Raw genomic sequence first — 8,562 nt, forward strand, 5'->3', positions numbered from 1 at the left:
TAGAGATGGTGCCCTCGGGCCAGTGGGGTGAGAGGGAACCCCAGGGCCCTCGTTTCAAAGGGGCAGCCAGGGCTGGGCCCGCAGGGGGGTTAAGGGCGTTGCCGTCCCCCGAAACTGTGCTCTCCTTCCCCCCTCCCCCTCCTCTGCCTCAGTGTCGCGGCCCAGCTGTTGCTGGCGCACCCATCTGCGAAGGCCTGGGCGAACCTGAGCGTCCTGTTTTCTTGAAGAAGTTTTATCATTTTGCACTTCACAGTTAGGTCTGTGATCCATTTTGGGTTAATTTTTTGTGTGAGGTCTGTATCTAGGTTCATTTGTTCTTTTGCATGTGGGCGTCCGGTGATTCTAGAACCTTTGTTGAAGAGACTCTTTTCCCCATGGAATGCCTTTGCTCTGTTGTCAAAGATCAGCTGACTACATTTGTGTGGGGTCTGTTTGTTTCTGTTCTGTTCCGTGGGTCTACGCGTCTGTTCTTTCACCGTGGACGTATTGTCTCACAGTAAGTCTTGAGATCTTTACTTTGTTATTTTTTAGTATTGTGGCTCATGGGCTTGGGACTGGTTAATTTGCATGTGGAAAGCACACTCCCCGTTTATTCTCTCTAGGATGTGGCTAGCCCTGGGAGGTGGGTAGCCTCTTCAATGTCAACAAGGCTTCAAGATGTCAGAGCATTAGAATTACAGAAAATAAATGGGCGTGATAAATATAATTGGCCCTGTGATGCTCTGACATCATTTTAAGGAACCCTTGTGGAGAGATGATAGAGGAGGATTTTAGAGAGTAGGGCATAAGTTTCTGTTGTGAGAATAGGAAGGAAGGACACAAGTGGCAAATATTAGGGGTCCTTCTAGGCTGGTCTATACCGAAGGTTCTCATCTATATGGCATTACCCAAGAAAACAGACCTGAAATTTCCGGGGTCTCTAACAATATCTCTGTGGAATCAGAGTGTGTTAAAAATATTAATATAAGAGATACATATGATTTGTTGCTGTTGTCTGTTTTCCTACAATATTATCTTGGTGTGTTTTGGGGGGCAGTTGCTGGGGGCTTGAGGTGACCGTCGGGTAAAGTCTATGTGAGGATGAGTGGTGTTGTGTGTAACCAAGGGGAAGGGGCAGTCATCGTGGTCCTGCTGGGAAGCTGGAGGGTGTAGTAGGGGAAGGCCCTGGGGAGTGGGTGTTCTCATGTAGAGGTGATGGCAAAGCTGTCGAAGTCCCCATGGGTAGCCTGCAAAAGGTGTGTGTGTCCCTTTAGAGTTGAAGGCATACTGGCAGAAAGCCTGTTGATATAGGCACTGAACAGAGCATATCAGCCAAATCTGTAAGAGCAAAATAAATACTGGTCTTGATTGGGTGGAGGGAGTGATTTTAATAATATCGGAGGGACTTCCCTGATGGTCCAGTGGCTAAGGCTCTGCACTCCCAATGCAGGGGGCCCAGGTTCGATCCCTGGTCAGGGAACTAGATCCTGCATGCATGCTGCAATGAAGTTCCCACGTGCCCCAACTATGACCCAGCACAGCCAAATAAGTAAATATTCTTTAAAAAATTGGATATTGGGTCAGGGGCCTTAATGCATGAACCACAGCTTTACTGTTGTGAATCCACCAGGAGGAACCCTTTCTTTTTCCCAGGTTTCAGAATAGGCAAAGTTGGGTCGTTAAATGGAAGCAGTGGGGATATTCACCCTTTGTTAATTAGGTTTTATATACAAGTTTTACTCCCTGATGGCCCTGTTTTAACTTACGTTGGGTCATATTAACTATTTTAACTGGGGGTCTGTGGGGTCCCATTTTATCAAGTCAATTTGTAGATGCCAAAGACTTTAATTTTATTATTCATAGTGTTAGAGCGTCTTTGCTCAATATGAGATATTTTAGGGCAAAAGTACTATGACTATGGGAAATTTAGGCAAGGCTACCATTAAAGTGAAGTATATCTATTTCCCCTCTATTTTATATTCAGTTTCTTCCCTAAGATTATAGGGGCCACAGTGTTCAAATTTGGTGGGATCCCCAGGTATGACAATCATTTGAGCCCCAGTATTGATTAAGCCCCATGAAGTTTTGTCAGTGGGTGATGTCAGCAAATACTAAAGCTAATTTAGAACCTATGTTATAGAAGCACAAAAGCCAACTGGTGGTTTTTAATCTTTTTATATAAATTCTGTGGTATTTTTGTTATGTATAGTTATGTATTGATATATATAATTTATTGTATAAATTGTTAGTGTCTAAATTTTGGATCTCCAGTTGGGTCAAACTATGGACCTTTAATTTATGTATATATGTAAAATTTATTATATATTTTATAAATATATTTAAAATATTAAAAATACATACTATATGTAAAATTTATTTGTTATATATTTTATAAATATATTTATATATTTATAAGATATGTAATTTATTTATTTATTCACCTTTTGCTTTCTCCCCCTGTCTCTAGGGTTTTCCTTTTTCTTCCTTTTTTTCTCTTTTCCCCCACCTGCTTTTTTTTTTCTTTTCTGTTTGAGGCGTTTAGCTGCTTGATTCTGTGGTTTTTAGTTTCTGTCTTGGGCCGATAAGCAAAAAAGGGGCAGGGACAAGGGGCCCAGTTGTCAGCCTCTAGGTAGCAGCCACTACCTGGGACGGTTGTTTTGCCTCCCCCCGCCCCACCCCGCCCCAGGTCTCCACCAGTGTGGTCCCTCCTATTCCTCTGGGTGGAGGGAAAATGGACAACACAACGACGATGGCCCTTCCCCCAGGACCTGCAGGGTGCCACAGTCCCTGGGGTGGGCGCCCTGGCAGTGTGGCTCTGAAGAGCACGACTCTGCCCCATGGGCCAGGCTGAAAGGCAGGGCACCTTTCACGGCAGCTCAGTTTGTGCACACGTTATCAGTGCTGCCCGGTCAGGCCCGGCCACAGCACTTAGCGGGAAGTCACACCTCCTTCCCTTCAGAGGGGCCTTTGTAAACTTAGCTGGTCAACCAAGAAAAAGGGGGACCCTGGGAACGTCCTCCCGGAATCTAGGCAAGTAATGGCTCAGACCAGAACTCAAGGAATTGTGGCCACGTCCGCCAGTCCCCAGCGGCAGTGGCACCAAGCCCAAGTGTTGCCAGCAGGTGGCGCCACCCTCCCAGGCTACCACTGCCACCTGGTGGGACCAGTTAGTATGCCAAGAGCATATCCTTTTAGTCTGAGGCCAAAACACCCTGCTCGCCGCACCAATTGTTTTAAAATGTAGGTTTTATTATTATTCAGGTATGGTGAGGCCAAGAGATCAGGAGGCCACTGCCCTGGACAAGACAGTTTGTCCTGCATGGTTCCCAAGAGCGGAGGCAGTGCCACCAGGGTCACACGGGGAAGCACCAGGGTCGGGAGCCCAGGGTGTGAGGGGGAAGCAGGGCAGGAGCCCTTATTGTGGTTTCCACGAAGGATGAGGCAGGGTCAGCAGGCTTAGCATTGGTTAGTTTGAATAACTTTGTTCAGCTTGTCTGTCGAGTTGTCCGGTACCTGGCCCTGGGGTGATTTGGGCAGGGGAATACTGGCCCTGAGTACAGAGCAGGTAGGTCAGGTGGTGGGCTGGAGATAGGTGAGTTTGCTTATGGAAGGCACACTCCCCGGCCAAGCATTTACATCTCTAGAAACTGGCCAGCCCTGGAGGGCAGTCTCTTCAGGGTCAGCAATGCCTCAAGATGTCAAAGCATTAGAAATACAGTAAATTTAAAAAGCTCAGATAATACACCACGCTGGTGTAGGTTTTGGTGCCACGGTTTGATTGCGGCGCACCTTTAAGCAGGTGGATTTGCCATGAGACGTCTGTCCATTCTCCTGTGGTTGGAGGTTGGTGTTGTCTCCAGGACAGGGCTCCTACCAGTAAAGCTGCTATGAACATCCCTGCACATGTCTTTGGCGAATGTCTATTTTCATTTCTTTGCAAGACGCACCCTGCTGTGAAAGTCCTGCATCACGAGGTGGATGGATGTGGAGCTTTAGCAGATTTTGCTGCAGAGTTTTCCAAACTGGCTGAACCAAGTTTTCATCTTGACGACACACTTTTCAGTCTGAAGACTCATGTCTTTCCTTTGTTCTGGGGAAATCCTCAGTTATTACTTGTTTGATGTGACTCATTCATTCTTTTTTTTTTATTATTATTTATTTATTTTAGGTTGCACTGGGTCTTTGTTGCTGCGTGTGGGCTTCTCATTGCGGTGGCTTCTCTTGTTGTGGAGCACAGGCTCTAGGTGCGCGGGCTTCAGTAGTTGTGGCTCGCAGGCTCTACAGCGCAGGCCCAGTAGTTGTGGTGCATGGGCTTAGTTGCTCCACGGCATGTGGGATCTTCCCAGACCAGGACTTGAACCCATGTTCCCTGCATTGGCAGGTGGATTCTTAACCACCACGCCACCAGGGAAGTCCCTCCTTTTTTTTTTTTTTTTTTTTTGTAGGCTTTTAAACATTTTAAATTAATTAATTTGGTTGCACTGGGTCTTAGTTGCAGCAGGCAGGCTCCTTAGTTGCAGCATGCAAACTCTTAGTTGTGGCATGCATGTGGGATCTAGTTCCCTGACCAGAGATCGAACCCGGGTCCCCTGCATTGGGAGTGTGTAGTCTTAACCACTGTGCCACTAGGGAAGTCCCCATTCATTCTTTCATTTAGCAAATTGTTATTAAGGTCATCTCCTGTGCCAGGAACTCTTCTAGGCATTAGCGATGCAAGGGGTGAACCCAAGGGAAAAAGACACTGGAGAGGAGGGAGCAGACAGTAAGCAAATAAATAAGTACATGATGTAACAATTTATTTAAGGTTGGCAGAATCATATGTGCATATAATCAAATTATAATTCCAGTGGGAGATGGCTTCTTTGAAGAAAACAAGGCAGGGGAGGGGTAAATGTCATCTCTCCTTCATTCTCTCTCCTAGAAATCTCATTAAAAGGATGTTGGGGTTCTGTTCCTGTCCCCCAGCTCTCATTTCTTTTTTTTTTTTTTAATAAATTTATTTATTTTTGGCTGTGTTGGGTCTTCGTTGCTGCGTGTGGGCTTTCTCTAGTTGCGGTTAGTGGGGGCTACTCTTTGTGGCGGTGCACAGGCTTCTCATTGCAGTGGCTTCTCTTGTGGAGCATGGGCTCTAGGCATGTGGGCTTCAGGAGTTGTGCATGCGGGCTCAGTAGTTGTGGCTCACGGGCTTTAGAGTGCAGGCTCAGTGGTTGTGGCGCACGGGCTTAGTTGCTCCGTGGCATGTGGGATTTTCCCGGACCAGGGCTCAAACCCATGTCCCCTGCATTGGCAGGCGGATTCTTAACCACTGCAAAACCAGGGAAGTCCCTCTCATTTCAATAGAGGTTTTTTTTTTTCTCCTCTGGCTGCCCCATGTGGCAAGTGGGATCTTAGTTCCCCAACCAGGGATTGAACCTGTGCCCCCTGTGGTGGAAGTGAGGATTCTTAACCATTGGACCACCAGGGAAGTTCTGAGGGTTTTTTTTTTTTTTTTTTAAAGAACAATACAGAAGAAAGAGAAAAAAAAAAAAAAAGAACAATACATACCTGCCCATCTCTGGTGTGTTTGTTTATTTTAATAGTTTGGAATAGCCCTTTATGTCTCATGGGAGACGTTACTCTCATTCCTCAGTCCAGTTCTGTTTTCTCCAGTGGCTCTGTTTTCCCAGGTGTGAAGTTTCTCCCATTCTTGGGGTGGTTGCCCTTTTTCGTGGAGTGATTTCTCTCTGTCGTTGGCTGGCTCTGGGTCACGGGCTGTTAGACTCAGCTGGCTTTGGGGAGGGCTGGGAGGTGCTGTGTGGAATGCATTCTGGCCTGTTTTCTGCAAACACGGGGCAGGAGAGGACTTTCTGCTGAGACAGCAAACACTATAGTCAAAACTTCTGGGCATAGGTGCTTTCTGCTTCTCACAGGCAGCTGAAGACACCAGAGCACCCTGACCAAGAGCCTCCTATCAGGGTCCTTCCTGGGGTTCAGTGAACCCTGCCTACTCGGGCTGGTACCCAGCTTAGGGGAAGTGGAGGAGTGGAGGGTGTGCAGGAGTCATGGAAGAGTGGCTGGCCTTGTTGGGTTCCTCTCAGTTTCCATCCACAAAAGTCCCTGTTTTCCAATATTGTTAGGGATTTAACAACAACTACTACATATATATACACACACACACACACACACATATATATGTATCTATATATATATATGTATGTATCTATGAATGTATGTATCTGTACATATGTACATTTTATACACTTCATTTTATTTTTTGGCTACACCCTCTGACATACAGGATCTTAGTTCCCCGACCAGGGATCGAACCTGTGCCCCCTGCAGTGGAAGTGCAGAGTCTTAACCAGTGGACCGCCAGGGAAGTCCATACACTTCACTTTTATTTATTTATTTAAATTTAAAAGAAATATTTATTTATTTATGGCTGCGTTGGGTCTTTGTTGCTGCGCGCGGGCTTTCTCTAGTTGCAGTGAGCAGGGGCTACTCTTCGTTGTGGTGCACGGGCTTCTCATTGCAGTGGCTTCTCTTGTTGTGGAGCACGGGCTCTTCAGTAGTTGTGGCACGTGGGCTCAGTAGTTGTGGCTCGCGGGCTCTAGAGCACAGGCTCAGTAGTGTGGCGTATGGGCTTAGTTGCTCCGCGGCATGTGAGATCTTCCTGGACCAGGGCTCGAACACCGTATCCCCTGCATTGGCAGGCAGATTCCTAACCACTGAGCCACCAGGGAAGCCCCGCTTCATTTTTAAAATAAACTTTAACATCTGGTTTATATTTACAGAAAAACTGTGAAGATAGTATTGATGGTTCCATAGCTTCCACACCCAATTCTCTTTATTTTACTCTCTTACAATATAGGGACATATTATAATCTAATATACAAGGAATTAACCAAATATTCATACATTATTATTAACTAAAGCCCATACTTTATTCAGATTCCCTTAGTTTTTACCTGCTGCCCATTTTCTGGTCCAGGATCCCACCCAGGACACCACATTACAAATGAATATGCAGTTTCTTTCATTTCTAGGACCAGGGACCTGGTGGGGAGGCTAGCCCATGTGCTCTGAGTGGGTTCATCATCGTGAAGCCGAGTTTCTGTGGTCCAAGCCGACCTCAGGGAATTGGGGATTACTTGGCCATGGCAGCTGATTGGAAGTCATGAACTTTTATTCCACTCTCAGGTCTCTCTCCAGTCTGTCCTTTGACTTGTCCCCTCTTTGGCCTCAATTTTCTCATCTGTAAAATGAAGCCATTGGGCTAGTTTCACCTGGACAGACTGAGTCCTGGGGTCGATCTCTGAGTGGTTTGCTGATCTCCATCCTGGGCAGAGGGAGCTGGCAGGCATGGTGGTGCCCCAGAGGGCAGAGCTGGGACCCAGATCTCACTGGTTGTAACACGGGGCTGACACTCTGACTTTGGGCTTTTAAAGTCAAAGATCAGGGGCCTGTCCCATCTCTTCTGCTTATTCTGAGGCCCCCTTCATCTCTGAGCCTCAGTTTACCCATCTGTAAAGTGGCAGCCGCTGGGGCGGCTGGGACTTCTGAGGGTCCCTCTGGCTGTGAATAGAGCAGGTTGCCCTGGGGAGTGCTGAGTTCTCCACTCCTGGAGGTGTGCAAGCCAGGTAGGTGACACTGTTGGGTGGTGCAAGGGGTGGTGGTAACCCTAGGCTGTAAGTGTCTCTCTGTTGGACAGGGAATCCAGCCTCTCTGTTGGCCCATTTTCCTATCCTTGACTCGGGCAGGTGGCTGGCTGCCACCAGATGCCCACACCCGGTTGCCTTCCTTCCTATCTCACGCCAGGACTGCCTTTGGCCCTGGCCCACAGACTTGCGGGAGACTGGAGGGAGGCTCACCATTTTTACCTGCCCACCTTGTGGTACCTCTGGCTGTCAGGCCAGTCTGCTACCTAGGCAGCTCCTACAGGCTGGGCTCCAGTTACACGAGGTACACCATACAAAGCTCCAAAGAAGCAAGAGGAGACCGGGAGGAATCCCTGAGAAGTGAAGTGAGGGGCCCTACTCCCCACAAACCAGACTCTCCATTCTGACAATTTTTGGATTCTTCAAGTCCCAGCCTTTGCAGCTTCTGTTCCCTCTACCACCAATGCCCTTGCCCTTCTTTAGCTGTTGAACTCCTACTCATCCTTTGAAGCCTAATACAAAAGACCCCTCTACCGAACCTTAGCTGTCCCAGGACCTACCGGTGTCGTAGCACGTATCATCCTGTGTCATTAATAGGCCTCTTCCATGCCTGTGTCCCTGTCGCTCGATTTCCCTGAAGGCAGGGGTGGGGCTGACTCACTCCCTCCAACCTGCAGACACCTCATTTTCCTCTGCCTTATTGCATGAAAGGAGTGGGTAGGGGAAGGGAGAATCGCTGTGGCGAACCTTTCCCGAGCCCCTTCTGTTTACCACCACTGTCGCATCCATTTAATCTCTACCCTCCAACCCCTGCCCCGTGCCAGGTGGGCGCTTTCACCGGTGGGTCTGTAGGGCCAGGGGTGGCAGGAGCGCGAGTGGCCCTGGGCCGCGGAGAGAACTGGTGCTCAGCCATCGGGGCGGGGGGGGGGGGGGGGGGGGCGGGCCT

At 48.1% G+C, this 8,562-nt stretch overlaps 1 non-coding gene across 1 annotated transcript; it reads left to right on the forward strand.

Moving 5' to 3' along the window:
- Nucleotides 1-1,386: 1,386 nt before the first annotated feature.
- Nucleotides 1,387-1,459, forward strand: TRNAG-CCC (transfer RNA glycine (anticodon CCC)). Its single transcript has one exon. It is a non-coding gene; the product is annotated as a tRNA-Gly (tRNA).
- The last annotated feature ends 7,103 nt before the right edge of the window (nt 1,460-8,562 follow it).

The sequence above is a fragment of the Phocoena phocoena genome, chromosome 2 (assembly GCF_963924675.1).
Source record: "Phocoena phocoena chromosome 2, mPhoPho1.1, whole genome shotgun sequence".
NCBI lineage: Eukaryota > Metazoa > Chordata > Mammalia > Artiodactyla > Phocoenidae > Phocoena > Phocoena phocoena.